General features: G+C 43.9%; 1 protein-coding gene across 2 annotated transcripts in view; it reads right to left on the reverse strand.

The window, feature by feature from the left end:
* The window catches only part of LOC143290354 (uncharacterized), a 153,974-nt gene extending 139,629 nt beyond the window's left edge, over window positions 1-14,345 (reverse strand). The window contains exons 1-2 of one of the 2 annotated variants that reach the window (XM_076599717.1): window positions 13,998-14,345; window positions 10,857-11,138 (exon numbers count right to left, since the gene is read on the reverse strand). The gene's annotated coding sequence lies outside the window, so the exon portion shown is untranslated. The remainder of the gene's footprint in view (window positions 1-10,856; window positions 11,139-13,997) is intronic. The other variant, XM_076599716.1, reaches the window with a different exon arrangement.
* Between the last annotated feature and the right edge of the window lie 5,431 nt (window positions 14,346-19,776).

The raw sequence follows: 19,776 nt of genomic DNA on the forward strand, positions 1-19,776 counted from the left end.
CTGTGCTTTCATAACTGTGAAACTGCATGTTTGGTGCATATCTGTTATGCATGTGTGGGTGTATGTGTGAATGTGTGTCTTCATGTTTTACATTTGTTTGCTTATTTATCATCATTGTTGTCTTATTTATTTATTTATTTATTATTATTATTTTTTTTTTATTATTACCATTACTACTACCTTTTTTATATCATAATTATTATTTATTTATTTATTTATTTATTTATGTAAGCGTATCTATAATTTATTCACCTTTTTTTCTCAAGGCCTGACTAAGCGCATTGGGTTACGCTGCTGGTCAGGCATCTGCTTGGCAGATGTGGTGTAGCGTATATGGATTTGTCCGAACGCAGTGACGCCTCCTTGAGCTACTGAAACTGAAACTGAAATCTTAGTGCTACAGCCTTGGGTGGTAATTAGCCATTGAAGACCACCAAAACGTGAAGGTCATGTCATGTCAATGTTAATGTCATCAACAAGTGGAAAGACTGTCAAGGAGTTCGCTCTATATCTGTGTAAAACACTCAAAAGGAGAAGCGTATATGTTACATCATGAAGACTTTTGAATGTAGGACTTCAGCATTTTACTGTATATCCCCCTTGTGGCCTATGTGAATAAACCATCTCAATCAGCCTTCTCAACCATCTCTCTCTCTCTCTCTCTCTCTCTCTCTCTCTCTCTCTCTCTATCTCTCTCGCGCCTTGTCATATTTCTCTAGCTTTCTGTCTAGATGTCTGTATAAGTTTTGTCTGTTATATTTCTCTAGCTTTCTGTCTAGATGTCTGTATAAGTTTTGTCTGTTATATTTCTCTAGCTCTCTGTCTACACGTCTGTATAAGTTTTGTCTGTCATATTTCTCCAGCTTTCTGTCTAGATGTGTGTATAAGTTTTGTCTGTCATATTTCTCTAGCTCTCTGTCTAGATGTGTGTATAAGTTTTGTCTGTCATATTTCTCCAGCTTTCTGTCTAGATGTGTGTATAAGTTTTGTCTGTCATATTTCTCTAGCTCTCTGTCTAGATGTGTGTATAAGTTTTGTCTGTCATATTTCTCTAGCTTTCTGTCTACATGTCTGTATAAGTTTTGTCTGTCATATTTCTCTAGCTTTCTGTCTACACGTCTGTATAAGTTTTGTCTGTCATATTTCTCTAGCTTTCTGTCTAGATGTCTGTATAAGTTTTGTCTGTCATATTTCTCTAGCTTTCTGTCCACACGTCTGTATAAGTTTTGTCTGTCATATTTCTCTAGCTTTCTCTCTACATGTCTGTATAAGTTTTGTCTGTTATATTTCTCTAGCTTTCTCTCTACATGTCTGTATAAGTTTTGTCTGTCATATTTATCTAGCTTTCTCTCTACATGTCTGTATAAGTTTTGTCTGTCATATTTATCTAGCTTTCTGTCTAGATGTCTGTATAAGTTTTGTCTGTCATATTTCTCTAGCTTTCTCTCTACACGTCTGTATAAGTTTTGTCTGTCATATTTCTCTAGCTTTCTGTCTAGATGTCTGTATAAGTTTTGTCTGTCATATTTCTCTAGCTTTCTGTCTAGATGTGTGTATAAGTTTTGTCTGTCATATTTCTATAGCTTTCTGTCTAGATGTGTGTATAAGTTTTGTCTGTCATATTTCTCTAGCTTTCTGTCTAGATGTGTGTATAAGTTTTGTCTGTCATATTTCTCTAGCTCTCTGTCTAGATGTGTGTATAAGTTTTGTCTGTCATATTTCTCCAGCTTTCTGTCTAGATGTGTGTATAAGTTTTGTCTGTCATATTTCTCTAGCTCTCTGTCTAGATGTGTGTATAAGTTTTGTCTGTCATATTTCTCTAGCTTTCTGTCTACATGTCTGTATAAGTTTTGTCTGTCATATTTCTCTAGCTTTCTGTCTACACGTCTGTATAAGTTTTGTCTGTCATATTTCTCTAGCTTTCTGTCTAGATGTCTGTATAAGTTTTGTCTGTCATATTTCTCTAGCTTTCTGTCCACACGTCTGTATAAGTTTTGTCTGTCATATTTCTCTAGCTTTCTCTCTACATGTCTGTATAAGTTTTGTCTGTTATATTTCTCTAGCTTTCTCTCTACATGTCTGTATAAGTTTTGTCTGTCATATTTCTCTAGCTTTCTCTCTACATGTCTGTATAAGTTTTGTCTGTCATATTTATCTAGCTTTCTGTCTAGATGTCTGTATAAGTTTTGTCTGTCATATTTCTCTAGCTTTCTCTCTACACGTCTGTATAAGTTTTGTCTGTCATATTTCTCTAGCTTTCTGTCTAGATGTCTGTATAAGTTTTGTCTGTCATATTTCTCTAGCTTTCTGTCTAGATGTGTGTATAAGTTTTGTCTGTCATATTTCTCTAGCTTTCTGTCTAGATGTGTGTATAAGTTTTGTCTGTCATATTTCTCTAGCTTTCTGTCTAGATGTGTGTATAAGTTTTGTCTGTCATATTTCTCTAGCTTTCTGTCTAGATGTGTGTATAAGTTTTGTCTGTCATATTTCTATAGCTTTCTGTCTAGATGTCTGTATAAGTTTTGTCTGTCATATTTCTCTAGCTTTCTGTCTAGATGTCTGTATAAGTTTTGTCTGTCATATTTCTAAGCCTGAAACCCTCTTGGCCCAGAGAGTGGGGATGTAACTTAGGCAAGACGCTCTTCACCATAATCAAATTCCAGCCCAAACAGTCGACAATCATAGGCCATAGAAGATTTTGCATTGATAGAATCAAACGCTTTTTTTTAAAGTAGATGAACGCTACGTAAAATTTACGAATAAATGAAAACTGCTTCTGTGTGAGTACAAGCAATGTGAACATGGGATCTATGGTAGAATATCCTCTGAAAGAAGAAGAAGAGAGGAGGAGGAGGAGAAGAAAGAAAGAAAGAAAGAAAGAAAGAAAAAGAAAGAAAGGGCTTAACGTTAGACGTGATAGAAAAGACATTGCTCACAAACCCATTGTGTGTGTGGGGAGGGGGGAGGATTTGGGTTGAGAGGAGTGGTGGTGGAGAGTGATAAAGGGTGTGTGTGTGTGTGGGGGGGGATTGTAGCGAAGTAGGAAGGGGGTGGGGTCATAGCGTGGTGTGTTTAAGGAGGAGGGGAAGGGGGCCGGGCAGAAAGACGGGGGAGATATGGATGTACGTGAGTGCGAGCGACACAGAAGGAAGCGGAGAAGTGACGCACACCCTGATCACAACCAGCGACACAGGACACCGGTGATGCCTCCCCCTCTCTCCCCCCCCTCCTCCTCCTTCCTCCCCACCACCCACCCACCCACCCACCCCTCCCCCCTCAACAACAGCGTGGTGTGGCGGCAGTACACGACACACAAAACACCGACATTCCCCGGGGTCATACAATCTCCCCAACCACCCCCCACACACCATGCCTCGAGGGCAGACACGATCCGCCAGCAGTCACCACCACCCAACCCCCCAGGCCCTGCCCGGTCTCCTTCCTCCAGGACGACCTCACTGAGGAGGAAGGTGGCGGGATGGTTAACTCACTCGCTGCCATTGTCCGCATATGCGGACATCGTCGGAGAAAGCGTTGGATGCCAATGTCCGCATATACGGACTTGGATTTTAAAAAGTCGTGCTGTCGGAGTGACGCGTCGGATGCGAAAATCAAAAGCAGATGTGATATCTTACGTCACCTCTGGTCAGCTTTTCATTCACACACGCTGCGTGTGTGTCGCGATAAGCTCAACTGCAGTTGATAACAAAGCGTGCCCCCTGTCAGCTTTGTAAGTTGTTTGACAAGATGGCGTCACGGCGAAGTGTTCGACACGGTCGGAGAGGTGAAATGTTACTCAGCGTCGAAGATGCTTTGGAAATGATCCAAACTGAAGGCTCTGATGTCGAAGGAGATAATGTTGATTCTTCGGACAGTTAATTTGAACCAGATCCTGATGAAGTAGAAACAGATTCGGCCGCTGAAGAGAGTGTTTACAATGGAGAGGAAAGTGAGGAACATGTGCCAGCAGATGAGACAGACACAGACGACGAAACCACTGAGGAAATGGACGATTTTGCAAGTGTTTTCACCAGTGATTGGACTGACAATTTTTCCTTTTTCCCTCTTGCACATCCCTTCACTGGCATACCAGGTTTGTCAGCTGACTGGCCAGTCAACACCCAGCCGGTTGAGTTTTTTCTTTGTTCTCTGATTTTCATTATGTAGAGACAATATATTTTTTTGTATGTGTGAATTTCAACTTTCTTCACCACCTGTTCATACTTCATTGCATGCACTAGGTCTTCAGTTCCTCAAATAGTGTTAGAATGTGATGTGAAACATGTTGGTGTACCTTTCTGATGGGTGCAAAAATGCTAAAAAATACACTAAATATGGATACCGCGATCAACATCAAGATAGTGAGTAAATACTTTGATTTTTTGCACACATATGGAACAACATTCCTTGCATACATATACTAAATATCAATTGTCTGGGTGTTTATTTGGTTTTTTTTACAATTTTTTCCCCATCCTATACAAACCCTGGGTTTTCAGGGATTGGCAAGGGCAAAAACTCTTGGCATGGAGTGAGTTAAGACGTTTAGCTGCTAATACAATGTCCGTGTGGGTGTGGGTTCGAATCCCAGAGTCGCCCTTCCCCCTCCCAAGTTTGACTTGGAAAATAAGTCCCAGCGTCTAATCATTCGGGTGAGACGATAAACCGAGGTCTCGTGTGCAGCACGCTCTTGGCGTATTGAAAAGGAACTCGGGGCAATATGTGTTGTCCTCTGGCGAAACTTTCAACAAGAAATGCAGTCAGATAGATACACAAATACACATGCTTGCAGTCGGCCTGACGAGGACGTCGGCCTAAAGACCAGAGCTGCCTCACCCTTCCTAACCAGCTCTGTGCGTGATACGGGACCATGAAACATGAGGCCGGGGAATTTCCCTGAAAGGAAAAAAAAAGAAAACACACACACACACAAAACCCCCTTCAAATTCCGACAGTACTATACCACAAAACTTCCCCCCATAAAACACTTCAAACATAATCAAAGTCCTTCTTCTTCTTCCTGGCCAGAGTTTTCCTGTTTGGTGCGCAGACCGATGAGACGCTAGTTGATTCGTGTGGTGAGACATGATAACATATCTTGATAATAAATGATGAGTGTCATCCAAGAACACCAAGAGAAACTGCACGTCTCTGACTGACACATAAAGCTGTGGTTTTGAATACCTCGGTAGTGAAGGTGGTTTGGGTAGTGGAGTTGATGGTTTACACAAACGTTCCTCTTCGTGGAAGTTTACTCGAGTGTGGTGAGAAGGACAGTTGTTTGGCAAACTGATTTTACCTCTCACCACACTTGAAGAAACTTCTACCAGTAGGTACGTAGTGTAAAGTATCTGCCCCACTCAGAACATCTTTTACCACCAAGGTATTCAAAACCATATTTTATGTGATGATAGTAAAAAGAATGGTAACTCTCTCCATTCACAAGGTACACAACTTCAAGTCAATTCTCCTTACGCTACCGATTCATATTATGCAACACAGCACAAAGTGAACTTCATCTTCTTTAGACTGTTGACACATTGGACAAATCAAATTTGAGAGAGAGAGAGAGAGAGAGAGAGAGAGAGAGAGAGAGAGAGAGAGAGAATCCACATGCAACAATTTGCAATCTTACAGACACCTTGGCCCAACACTCAGCCGACAAACTCGTGTATTCAAGGCCAGACTTGAGAAAGCTGAATGCAGGGAACTGACGAAGCGAAAGTGAAAGTGAAAGTGAAAGAGCGTTCCAAGAATAAGGTTCCAAGAATAAGAATCTGGGAACACGAACAGAAAGCATATCTTAGCCGATGGAAAACCTCGCTTGCACATTATGTTTTAAATGGAAAGGCGCTGCACAAATTCTTCTTCTTCTCCTTCTTCTCCTCATTATTATTATAGCATAAAAAAAAGAAACTGAAATCAAATTAAATTATTATCATCGTCATTGGCTTGTTTGATCAACTACCTCAGTCATAGCCTAAAACTTCGACTCCGAAAACTCTACAACCACTGCCTGAGACAAGTGGATTTCAATCTTGGTTTTCCACTCTGTTAACTTTTTATAAACCATACATTGAACAGTCCCGGGTCATATATGGTTGTGTTGAATCACACGAAATGCGTAAATATTAGACACGAATTCCTGCACAAAAAATGAAATATAGCAGAGAAACGAAGAAATAAAAGAATCGAGAAAAAGAAGAGAAGTAAAACTAAACAGATAGGAAAAAGAAAAGAAAAAAGAAGAAGAAGAAAAAAAGAAAAGAAAAAAAGATCGAGGGCTATTCGAAGAAAGACAGAGACAGAGACTGTGAAAGAGACAGAGACAGATATACACTCTTAGATCTCGGGTGTCATAAAAATGTGAGTGGGACAGAGAGACAGAGACAGACATATATGCACACAGAGAAAGAGAGTGTCACAAAAGTGTGCGTGAGAGAGAGAGAGAGAGAGAGAGAGAGAGAGCGAGAGAGAGCGAGAGAGAGACACACACACACACAGAAGAAGAAAGAGAGGGGGGTAGAGGGCAAAGACAGACAGACAGACATGCAGACGGGAACAGCGTAGTGTCTACGTCATGTATGTGTGTGAAGACAGAAAGAGAGAGCGTACTGTCTACGTCGTGTATGTCAGTGAAGGCAGAGAGAGCGTACTGTCTACGTTATGTGTGTGTGTGAAGGCAGAGAGAGAGAGAGCGTACTGTCTACGTTGTGTATGTGTGTGAAGGCAGAAAGAGAGAGCGTACTGTCTACGTCATGTATGTGTGTGAAGGCAGAGAGAGAGCGTAGTGTCTACGTTGTGTATGTGTGTGAAGACATAAACAGAGAGCGTACTGTCTACGCCATGTATGTGTGTTAAGACAGGAATGGAGCGTACTGCCTACGTCATGTAAGTATGCGAAGACAGAAACAGAGCGTACTGCCTACGTCATGTATGTGTGTGAAGGCAGAGAGAGAGCGTACTGTCTACGTCATGTATGTGTGTGAAGGCAGAAACAGAGAGCGTACTGTTTACGGTATGTGTGTGTGTTAAGACAGAGAGAGCGTACTGTCTACGTCATGTGTGTGTGATGGCAGAGAGAGCGTACTGTCTACGTCATGTATGTGTGTGAAGACAGGAAAGAAGAAAAAATGACTGCCAGAGGATGAAGACAGACAGACAGACAGACAGACAGACAGACAGAGAGAGAGAGAGAGAGAGAGAGAGAGAGAGAGAGAGAGAGAGAGAGAGAGAGAGAGACGCTTGACGCTGTTTGACAATTCAATGTCAATGACCGTGAGGTCATTATGACATGGGTAAATGCGTCAGCATCACATTCATTGCATAACAAAACGTTAGAATAAACAAATAATAAAAATAAATGGAGAAAGCTGATATATTGAAGGGGGTGGGTGAGAGAGAGAGAGAGAGAGAGAGAGAGAGAGAGAGAGAGAGAGAGAGAGAGAGAGAGAGAGAGGGAGAGATACAAAGAGAGATCCATTAAATACTTCGAGAAATGATCAGGCAAGCCCTTGAGATTCCAAAGAGACATCACAACAGCTTGTTGAGAGTAGACGACAAAGCACTTAGGACTCCATTTTGGGGCAGCCTGGTCGTTCAACGGTATTTTTTCTAGTCATAAATCTATTCCTGCCTCTCTGTGTCAGTCTCCCCATTCTCTTTTAGTTTCTGTCGGTCTCTGTCTCTCTATGTGATCTGTCTTCCTCCGCCACCGTCCCTCTCTCTCCCTTCAACTCTCTCTCTCTCTCTCTCTCTCCTCTTATTCGATTTCGCTGGGCAGTGTGACACCTCCTCACCGGATACGTTGGACTGCGCATGACTGCGTGGCATTAGGTTTTGGTTGGATGATTTCGACACGTGATACATTCTGTTTCACTAGACGGACAATGGTTGGCAGCAGAGCATGCCAATAATAATAATAATAATAATAATAATAAGAAGAAGAAGAAGAAGAACAACAACAACAACAACAAAAACAACAACAAAAATACTACTACTACTACTACTACTACTACTAATCATCATCATCATCATCATCATCATCATATGTGTGTGTAAGCAAACAAGTCATTTTAGCTGCAAGTCATTTTACTGAATTTGGAAATGCTGTTTTGATGGTCTTTTGGGTTTAAAAGGCGTTTGTGTTTTCTCAACGTTTGTGTGACGCTGTTTGGCATTTTGGCAATGCTTAATCTGGGCAAGAAATCGTTATTTTGTTGTAGTCCTCCATGTGTGTGTGTGTGTGTGTGTGTGTGTGTGTGTGTGTGTGTGTGTTTGTGTGTGTGTGTGTGTGTGGACGCCTCATTCTATCCAAACATACATTCGCTCGCATGATTACACACACACACACACACACACACACCTATGCACACGCACACACGCACACGCACGCACGCACATGCACACAGTGGCAGAGACAGGGAAACAGACATGACAGACAGACGGACAGATTAGAGTGAAGGAAGAAAAGACAGAGTACGAAACGAAGAAATGAGAACCAGAGAGAAATAAAGACACTGTAAGAAAACCGCAAACACACACACACACACACACACACACAAATATCAAAGGAAACTTGAGATCACTCCCCCCCACCCCCCGCCCACCCCCCACCCCCTCCCCCCTCCCTCTCCAAAAGAAAAGACAGCAGCGGCTGAAGTTGAGCAGGTAGTTAAGGACAACACAAAAGACGACCTCCACGTCCCCTCTCCAACTCCTATCCTTCTCCTTTCAGGGTGTGGGGTGGGAAGGGAAAACGGGTAGAAACAGAAAAAGGGGTGTATGGGGGTCGGGGGGGAGGCTGGGAGGGGGCTGGGGGGGCGAGGGGGGGGGGAGGAAGAAGAGTGTCTGTTGGATGGGGTGTGTACTGGTGTCCAGTTTCAACGTCTCCTTGCTTTTTTGCCGAACACGACACTGACCGAACAGTTTTGTGTGTGTGTAGGGACTTTTGGCTCTGTCTAATTTCAGTTGTTTCTTTCTGGCAACTTCTCTCTCTCTCTCCCTCTCTCTCTCTCTGTGTGTGTGTGTGTGTGTGTGTGTGTGTGTGTGTGTGTGTGTGTGTGTGTGTGCGTGCGCGCGCGCGCACGGGCGTGTCCTCTACCACTGTCTATTTCTTCTCTTTCTTCTGTTGGCTTATTGATTTGAATTTTTTCTTCAAAAATTCGCAGCGACAGAAAAGGTTTGAATTGTGAAAGTCCTTGAATTTTGGGGGGGGGACACTAGGATTCAGACCATGCAACCATCTTGTGTACAGCAGTTGACGTAGCAGCTTAAGCATACAACTGAAGAAGAAGAAGAAGAAGGAGGAGGAGAAGAAGAAGAAGAAGGAGAAGAAGAAGAAGAAGAAGAAGAAGAAGAAGAAGAAGAAGAAGAAGAAGAAGAAGAAGAAGAAGGAGAAGAAGAAGAAGAAGAAGAAGAAGAAGAAGAAGAAGAAGAAGAAGAAGATAAAACAACAACAAGATTCCGTGATGTCATTCAGTCTCCGTACTTCACCCAATCAAGAGTCACTCATCGATGTAATCACGATAAAGTATCATCGTCTTTTACTCTCCCCCCCTCTCTTGTCATCTCCTAATAATTATTTGCAATGTTTTTAAAAGCGAATATGTGAAATGCTTTTATTTGAGAACATATGTTTATTACTCTTGTTTAATCAAGTTATCCGCGTGTGTGGGGTGTGTGTGTGTGTGGGGGGGGGGGGGGTGCGGGTGTATGCTGATTATCTGGTTGTGGTTTTCCGCAATTCATCTTTATTCTTATCTTATCTGTCTATTATAATCGATGTGCAGTATAGTAGGCTATGTTTATAATTATATTCAAATAATGTTTCTTAATTCTTTCTGTTTTTACATTAAGAATACTAGTTATTACCTGCAGTGTGTGGATGTATGTATGAAACGATGTATGTGATATTTTTTTTACATTTGTATCTTCGTAATATTTGTAGGCGCTGTTGTTGGCTTTTACAGTTATGGTCCTCATGTTGTTTACTTGTCTATGTTGTGATAATGCACCTGACCAAATTTCTCCAGTTGGAGATAATAAAGTTATTCTTATCTTATCTTAACCCGAGACGCTCACAGGTGGGCTTACTCAGAAGACTGGATGAATCTTTTGTGCTGTGGCGTATGACCCAGTGATCGAGGCACTGTTTGGCTTGTGGCGGTGAGAATAAACATACCTTTGACAATACAGACGAACGAAGTAAAACATATTGGTGGACTGATATCGAATCACTTAGTGCGCTTCATCGCTAAGCAAACAGAACGAAAGAGAGAGGTGGTGGAATGGTGGTGGTAGACAAAATTAAACCCATCAAAAGCAGACACACAACCAACAACAGAAAACGCTTTTAACCAAACCCACTAACCTTCAACACCGGCATCACACACACACACACACACACACACACACACACACACACACACAGACACACACACACACACACACACACACACACACACACACACACACACACACACACACAGACACACACACACACACACACACACACACACACACACACACACACCAATCAGCCTGGCGTATAGCTCACACCACCCTAACACCCATCAATTAGTCAAAACGCTAATCATTACGCCTCCTTCCACACCCCCACACCCCACAACCCTCACCCCACCTCTCTCCACCCTCCCCCTAAAAAACAAAAAAAACAAAAACCAAAACCAAATTGTGTCTACGTGATTACAGCGAATTGTTTTCTACACAGATGCCGGCAATATAGTCAGCGGCCTGTTCCACGTGGTGTCCAGCTAAGGCCTCTTTCGCACCGGGCGCACGTCCATGTGAACAATATCCCCAGTAGCAATCAGTCCACATTTTTTCGTGCTCACCTGTGGAAACTCTGGACTTCCAAGACCGACGCCCTGTCCAAAATGCTCGCTGAACTGCCTCCTCTGCTAGCAGGCAAGACGCTTCCCGTTCTTCTGTCGGTAGATCACACAGCCTCCGCACACCATAGGTAAATTACAGAAGTAATGTTCGGGGTAGCTTCTACCCACGTACCCGTTGAAATGCGGGTAACCGAGAAGTGTCAGTGGTGGTGGGGGGAGGGGGGGTCGTTGCACGTTCCGCGGGTAACCTGAGCTGCACGTTAAAGCCGGGGCCGGTCTACCCTGAAGACAGTGGTAAAGGCAGTTGGTACGTCAGGTAGAAGTCAAGCACATATGTATCGGCCCGGCCCAACCCTCCTTCTGAATGAACAATGCCCGCTGTATGGGGGAGGGGGAGGGGCAGGGGGGAGGGGGGGAGGCTCGTAGCGTGCCAATCAGGGTACCGGGAAGATCGGTGGCGTGTGTTCTATTGGGGAGGGAGATGGAATCTTCAAAATGTAATTTGTTTTCTTGGCCGGAGGATCTAGCACGCCAGTGCGCAGTATGTGTCTCTAAATCCTCTGTCGACGATGTGTGTTGTGCAGTTATCACTCCACCCCCTCCTCTCTCTCTCTCTCTCTCTCTCTCTCTCTCTCTCTCTCTCTCTCTGTGTGTGTGTGTGTGTGTGTGTGTGTGTGTGCAGTTACAAGACCTTAAGGTTCTGTGTCAGCATGCTTTACCGTGAATGTCAGCGCGCTTGCAACTGTGTACGTGCTTGCGTGGGATGGGAGGAGGGGGGGGGGGGGGGGTAGAGGAGGGGGTGTATTTGTCTCTCTCTCTCTCCCCCCCCCTACCCCCTGTGTGTGTGTGGGTGGGTGGAGGGTTGTGGAGGAAGGGGGTTGAATGTGTATGTTTGTACGTACGCGCATGAATGCATGTGTCACCTGGGGGTGTATTCATAAAACTTTTTTTTTTTTAATCGACCTTAACGAGCACAAAATGACTGATTGGAAATAGCTCACGACTGCGACTAATTGTCTCAGTTCATGTCGATTCCAAACACAACCCCACCTACACCGACATGCAACCGCAAGACTCCCCAGAATCACACACAAGTGTTGTACACGCTGGAAACAGGAAAGTCCGGCTGTTGGGCACTGTGAAATCCCCAGACATAAACACTAGCAGATGGACACAGAGGTCACACTCAACGTTCTTTAAAAAAATAAATAAAAAGCAAAGAACAAGTAGAGAGAGAGAGAGAGAGAGAGAGAGAGAGAGAGAGAGAGAGATGGGAATTTATAAACAGAAATTTTTTTCTTTCTCTCCCTCTCCCTCCCCCTCTCTCTCTCTCTCTGTCTCCCCCCCCTCTCTCTCTCCCTCTCTCCGTCACCCTCTCCCTCTCTCTCTCTCCCTTACCCCCTCTCTCTCCCTCTCTCTCTCCATCACCCTCTCCCTCCCTCTCTCTCTCTCCTTCACCCTCTCTCTCTCCCTCTCCCTCTGTCTCCCATCCCCCCCTCTCTCTCCGTCACCCTCTCTCTCTCCCTTTGTCTCCCACACTCTCTCTCTCCCTCTCTCTCTCCCCCTCTCTCTCTCTCCCTCTCTCTTGCTCCCACACCCTCTCTCTCCCCCCGTCTCTCTCTTCCTCTCTCTCTCACACACACCCTCTCACTCTCTTCCCTCCCCCTCTCTTTCTCTCCCTCCCCTCTCTCTCTCTCTCTCCTATTTGTGTATCTATTTCTCAATCTGTCTCTCAGTGTATAAGATCTGTGCATTTGTCTTCATGAGCAACATGCACAAACACGCATTTACACGCACTTCATTTTGCTTGGGACTACCCAGTAACTTTTCTGCACGCCAATGATTTCGGCTGCATCCCTGTGGAACTCCCTTCCTTTGCACATACAAACGGGCAGTTCTCTTCCTATTTTCAAATCAAGTCTGCATAAACATCTTCACCCCTTCCAACAGTAAATAACTCTGATCTTTGAGTTACTGTAGACAGTAGACAAAGGGGTCAGTTATGTCTTATTTATTGTAGCAGTTATTGTTGCTGTTGTTGTTGTTCTTTTCTTGCTTTCTTATTTCATCGTGTTTTGTTTTGCTCTTTCCTTTTTTTTCTATTTCTTATGCATGCATAAATCTATTCATTTCGTTCTATCATAATCGTGACAAACACACCTATCACTACCTATAATGACGATTGCAATGACGATGAATCTGGTGATGATGAATATGATAACCATGATAATAAACATAATGATACTGACAGTAACAGCAAAAACAACCAGAATAATAATGACGATAGTAACGATAATGATAACAATTGCGGCAACAACAGGGACGATGATAACAATAACAAACAATAATGAGAAGACAGAAGATTGAGAGAAGAACAAGAACAGGTATATAGGGGTGGTGATGGTGATGGTGAAGAAGGACGAGGAGGAGGAGGAGGAGGAGGAGGAGGAGGAGGGGCAGAAGAAGAAGAAGATGATGACGGTGGTGATGATGGTGGCACCCAACACGACACATACCCCAGTGTGTGTGCGTGTGTGTGTGTGTGTGTGTGTGTGTGTGTGTGTGTGTGTGTGTGTGTGTGTGTTTTCTTCAGTGTAACGTCTATTCACTATAAGTGTTTTTAGACGGAAAGGAGTAAAGTAGTGTGTGTGTGTGTGTGTGTGTGTGTGTGTGTGTGTGAATAGAATGTGTGTGTGTGTGAATAGAATAGAATAGAATACTTTTTATTGTCATAAAACCTTTAAGTTTATAAGACACAATGAAACATAAACATGAGCATCGTAAGAAGAAAAACATTCATGAACAAATTTCGCCAGCCTTGGCTGTAATTCTGTCAGAAGGATCAATTCACTAGGCTTTACATTTGGACGACATATATCGATTAGGAATCTCTGTGTGTGCGCTTGCGTGCGTGTGTTTTGCATGTTCTTGCGGTTTTTTTTGCATTTTCGTGAGTGTCGGTTATGAATAAGTGATTACGATGGTGATGATGGTGGCACCCAACACGACACATACCCCAGTGTGTGTGTGTGTGTGTGTGTGTGTGTGCGTGCGCATGCGTGCGCAGACACGTATGCGTGCACGCACGCGTTTTCGGGCTGTGTGCATGTGTGAATAAAACGCAACGAACCCAGCACCTACCTGCAAGCGTAGAGTTCCAGACAACACAGGTGTTGGTGTGAGTGAAGTATCAACCCACTGTCCCTTCCCCCAACAGAACAGAACGGTTCGCAGAAACCCTTCAGCCTGTCTCTCCAAACGGTCTGTTCCCTTTTGTCAACACTGTTATCCCCCCTTCAGTTGGACGTCTGGACCACTTGTCGTTTTCGTTTACAACCTGGGATTCACAAATATCGATGTTCGTGCACAACAGTCCTTTTTTTTTTTCTCTCTCTCTCTCTGTTTCCCCCAGTCCTGAGAAAGTTGTCGTTCTCAGCACACACGGTTTTGGTGGTGCCCACTCGATTTGTGTTAGTTTGTTGTTGTTTTTTCTTTCTTTCTTTTCGGAACGTTGTTGTGTTGTTTTTCACATCGCAAAGAAAGATCAGTTTGTAAACGTGCGTCGAAGAACCTGAAAAGGAAACTGATCTTTTATCACACGGTTTTGTTTGCTTTAGAGAGAGGACCGGGTCACACACAAAAAAACAAACAAAACAAAACGAAAACCAACCCAACAAAACCTGCTTATCTGTCACACCCTTTAATGAAGACTTTGTCTTGTCTCGTTTTGTGTTGTCGTGGTGTCCTGTCTTGGTGTTGTCCTGTCTTGTGCTGTCTTGTCCTGAATTGTACTGTCTCGTTGTACTGTCTTGTCCTGTCTTGAGTTGTCCTGTCTTGTCTTGTCCTGTATTGTGTTGTCCTGTCTTGGTGTTGTCCTGTCTTGTGCTGTCTTGTCCTGAATTGTCCTGTCTTGTCTTGTCCTGTCTTGTGTTTCCTGTCTTGTGTTGTCTTGTTGTCCTGTCTTGTGTTGTCCTGTATTGTCCTGTATTGTGTTGTCTTGTTTCCTGTCTTGTCCTGTTTTGTGTTGTCTTGTTGTCCTGTTCTGTGTTGTCCTGTCTTGTGCTGTCTTGTGTTGTCTTGTCCTGTGTTGTGTTGTCTTGTGTTGTGTTGTCTTGTCCTGTGTTGTCTTGTCCTGTATTGTGTTGTCTTGTCCTGTATTGTGTTGTCTTGTGTTGTGTTGTCCTGTGTTGTGTTGTCTTGTGTTGTGTTGTCTTGTCCTGTATTGTGTTGTCTTGTGTTGTGTTGTCTTGTCCTGTGTTGTGTTTTCTTGTTGTCCTGTCTTGTCTTGTCTTGTCTTGTCCTGTCTTGTGTTGTCCTGTCTTGTGTTGTCCTGTATTGTGTTTTCCTGTCTTGTCTTGTGTTGTCCTGTATTGTGTTGTCTTGTTGTCCTATCTTGTCTTGTCCTGCCCTGTCTTGCCCTGTCCTGTCCTGTCTTGTCTTGTCCTGCCCTGTCTTGCCCTGTCCTGTCCTGTGTTGTCTTGTCCTGTCCTGTGTTGTCCTGTCCTGTCCTGTCTTGTATTGTCCTGTCTTGTACTGTCTTGTATTGTCCTGTCCTGTGTTGTCTTGCCCTGTCTTGTGTTGTGTTGTCTTGTCCTGTCTTGTCTTGCACTTTGTCCTTTCTCTGTTTATCACACGGAGTGTATCACGCGATATTTCACCACCTCAGTTCTGTGGAGTTTTTTTTTTTTTCGTTTTTTTTTTCCTCTCTCCACAACTTTTTTCTCCTTAAAAAGACACTTTCTTACTGCCTTCTGATGGAATCCTTCTCCTGGGAACTCCCTTCCTCAGCCTGTGGTCCTTTCTACGAAAGGCTGTGAACAGCTCACACGGTCGTCAATCGTCCCCTGTTTGAGGGTGATCACGAGCGACTCAACCGTCGAGTCGACTGACACTGAAAATTACCGGGGGGCCATCAAGACATTTTATACGGGGCTATTTATGAAGAGATCCTCAAGTCTTCCGCGTGCTCCCGAGGTCAGAATGATGAGACACCCGCTGTATGTGAGAGAGGGGGTGGAGGGGAGAGAGTCAGAGAGAGAGAGAGAGAGAGAGAATCACCGATGCGCTGGTTGTGTAGGACGGGTGGGCGGGACGCACCCGGATTGGCAGCCACGAGAATTGCGGAGAGGCGGGTGGGTTGCCTGCCAGGTCCTACCCCGGCTTTGCCGCCACTGGTGAGAAAGAAAGCAAACTGTAAAAGCTGCCACTCGCCACCAGCCCAGTTTCCCTGCAGTGTCTTCAGATTTCACCTTCCTTGTTTTGTTTTAATTTTTTTTTTAAAGACCTGCTGTTTCCATGTTTTCGTTACTTTTCTTTCTTTCTTTCTTTCTTTCTTTCCTTCCTTCTTTCTTTCCTTCCTTCTTTCTTTTTTTTCCTTCTTTCCTTCTTTCTTTCCTTCTTTCTTTCTTTCTTTCTTTCTTTCCTTCTTTCTTTCATTCTTTCTTTCTTTCTTTCTTCCCTTCTTTCTGTCCTTCCTTCTTTCTTTCTTTCTTTCTTTCTTTCCTGCTTTCCTTCTTTCATTCTTTCTTTCTTTCATGCTTTCCTTCTTTCTTTCCTTCCTTCTTTCCTTCTTTCTTTCTTATCTTCTTTCTTTCTTTTTTCCTTCTTTCTTTCTTTCCTGCTTTCCTTCTTTCTTTCTTTCCTTCCTTCTTTCTTTCTTATATTCTTTCATTCTTTCTTTCTTTCCTTCCTTCCTTCCTTCTTTCTTTCCTTCCTTCCTTCTTTCTTTCTTTCTTTCTTTCTTTCTTTCTTTCTTTCTTTCTTTCTTTCTTTCTTTCTTATCTTCTTTCTTTCTTTTTTCCTTCTTTCTTTCTTTCCTTCTTTCTTTCATTCTTTCTCATTCTTTCTTTCCTTCCTTCTTTCCTTCCTTCTTTCTTTCTTTCTTTCTTTCCTTCTTTCTTTCCTTCCTTCTTTCCTTCCTTCCTTCCTTCCTTCTTTCCTTCCTTCCTTCTTTCCTTCTTTCTTTCCTTCCTTCTTTCCTTCCTTCTTTCGTTCTTTCCTTCTTTCTTTCCTTCTTTCCTTCCTTCTTTCTTTCTTTCCTTCTTACCTTCCTCTTTTCTTTCTTTCTTTCCTTCTTTCTTTCTTTCTTTCCCTTTTCATTTCGTCTTCGTTTCCATCTTTTCGTTCCTTTATATATTTGCATTCTCATGTTTTCATTTCTCTTTTTCTATCTTTCTTTCTTTCCTTCTGAAATTATTCTTCTTTTTCTTCGCGCTCAAGCCGGACATATACCCCCTCCCCCCTCCGAGTGATGAAGGCCATTTTTAAGAACTAAGAAAAGGTTTGAAAAAGTTAGCGTTAAATTTATGTACGAGTTCTGGTAAAAAGATGGTTCTGCTGCCGTTGGAAGTGGTTGCAGAGTTGGTGGTACAAAGATTCTTCAACAAACGTATTTTGATCTGGTTTCACCGCTTTGACAAAACTACACACGGAAGATAAAATAGCATTCCAGACTCCCCCCCCCCTCCTCTCCCAACACCCCCCCCCCCCTGCCCCCTACACACACACCCTCTTCGCCCCTGTGTATCACTGTTCAGGACACTTGTCTCCACAGACATTGCAATTTTACATCCCTGGGTTAAAATTCAAGAAGGGGGGGGGGGAGGAGTTTCTACCCCCTACACCTTCTGAATGAAGTTTGAGTTTGGGCAAAATGGCAGTCTTGTCTCGGCTTCTCTGACTGGTTTAGAATGTGTCACGAGGCTGGCTTAAGTTCTGGGTGTCTATAGGACGGTGTTGGTTTGGGTTTTTATTGGGCTGGTTTCTTTCGTTGTTGTTTCTTTGTTTTGTTTTTTAAATCTTCATGTCTTATACTTATGTTGTTTTGTTGTTGCTGTTGTTCTTTTAGTGAGACATGAATAGAGCTCAGCAGGAAGGAGGTGGAAATCTGGGATATGGTTTTTGGGAACTGATGGACAGGGTGTGATTTTGGGAATTGATGGATAGGGTGTGATTTTGGGAACTGATTGACAGGGTGTGATTTTGGGAACTGATGGATAGGGTGTGATTTTGGTAAACGATGGATGGGGTGTGGTTTTGGGAACTGATGGATAGGGTGTGATTTTGGGAACTGATGGATAGGGTGTGATTTTGGGAACTGATGGACAGGGTGTGATTTTGGGAACTGATGGATAGGGTGTGGTTTTGGGAACTGATTGACAGGGTGTGGTTTTGGGAACTGATGGATAGGGTGTGATTTTGGGAACTGATGGATAGGGTGTGATTTTGGGAACTGATTGACAGGGTGTGGTTTTGGGAACTGATGGATAGAGTGATTTTGGGAACTGATTGACAGGGTGTGATTTTGGTAAACGATGGATAGGGTGTGATTTTGGTAAATGATGGACAGGGTGTGGTTTTGGGAACTGATGGATAACGTGTGATTTTGGGAACTGATGGATAGGGTGTGATTTTGGGAACTGATTGACAGGGTGTGGTTTTGGGAACTGGTTGACAGGGTGTGGTTTTGGGAACTGATGGATAGGGTGTGGTTTTGGGAACTGGTTGACAGGGTGTGGTTTTGGGAACTGATGGACAGGGTGTGGTTTTGGGAACTGGTTGACAGGGTGTGGTTTTGGGAACTGGTTGACAGGGTGTGGTTTTGGGAACTGATGGACAGGGTGTGGTTTTGGGAACTGGTTGACAGGGTGTGGTTTTGGGAACTGGTTGACAGGGTGTGGTTTTGGGAACTGATGGACAGGGTGTGGTTTTGGGAACTGGTGGATAGGGTGTGGTTTTGGGAACTGAAGGACAGGGTGTGGTTTTGGGAACTGGTTGACAGGGTGTGATTTTGGGAACTGATGGATAGGGTGTGGTTTTGGGAACTGATTGACAGGGTGTGGTTTTGGGAACTGGTTGACAGGGTGTGGTTTTGGGAACTGGTGGATAGGGTGTGGTTTTGGGAACTGAAGGACAGGGTGTGGTTTTGGGGACTGGGGGATAGGATGTGATTTTGGGAACTGATGGACAGGGTGTGATTTTGGGAACTGGTTGACAGGGTGTGGTTTTGGGAACTGATTGACAGGGTGTGGTTTTGGGAACTGATGGATAACGTGTGATTTTGGGAACTGATGGATAGGGTGTGATTTTGGTAACTGATGGACAGGGTGTGGTTTTGGGAACTGGGGGATAGGGTGTGATTTTGGGAACTGGGGGACAGGGTGTGATCGCAGATTGCTGTCATACATGTATACACCTCCACGTCAGTGTGGGTTTTAACAGTGGTGTCGTGACATTTTTCAATTAGAAATGTGAAAGCGTTACACACACACACACACACACACACACACACACACACACACACACACACGTATATGTATATATAATTGTATTGATCTTGATATTGATCTTGATCTAAATCTTGATATTGATATTGATCTCAGTTTCGACATTTGAAGAAAACATGTGCAGCTAACTGCATCATAAAAAGAAAACAAGACGACACAGATATTTCACTACCAAAACAGAAGAACGACGGGGATGGAATTGAACAGCGGGGTTTGAACCCTCGAAGGACGGCCAATGGGAAACATTTCAAGTCTGCGGAAGAGTGCCATGCCCTATGCCTGATGTGACAACACTTCGACCCCTGTAGACTCCTGGCAACGGCAGTGAAACCACTTTGGTCCCTCCCCCTACTCCCAATTGCCCCCCCCTACCCCCAAATAACCTCCCCAAGCCCTCCCCCCCCCCCCCCCGCCCCCCTCCCACCGTCGCCAGCCCCGGCCCACCTAAACAGGCTCTGCCTCCCCCCCCCGCCCCGCTCCATGTATACATATAATATATATTGGCCTTGCTGCGTGTGGTCAGGCCTCTGACAGTGGTCATATATCTATTTTGTCACTGCTTGACCTCTGGGAAGCGTTCGACACCATAAACCATGGTATCCTCATTACACGGTTTCCTACCACGTCTGGCTGCA

The sequence above is a fragment of the Babylonia areolata genome, chromosome 15 (genome assembly GCF_041734735.1).
Source record: "Babylonia areolata isolate BAREFJ2019XMU chromosome 15, ASM4173473v1, whole genome shotgun sequence".
In the NCBI taxonomy this organism is placed as follows: domain Eukaryota; kingdom Metazoa; phylum Mollusca; class Gastropoda; order Neogastropoda; family Buccinidae; genus Babylonia; species Babylonia areolata.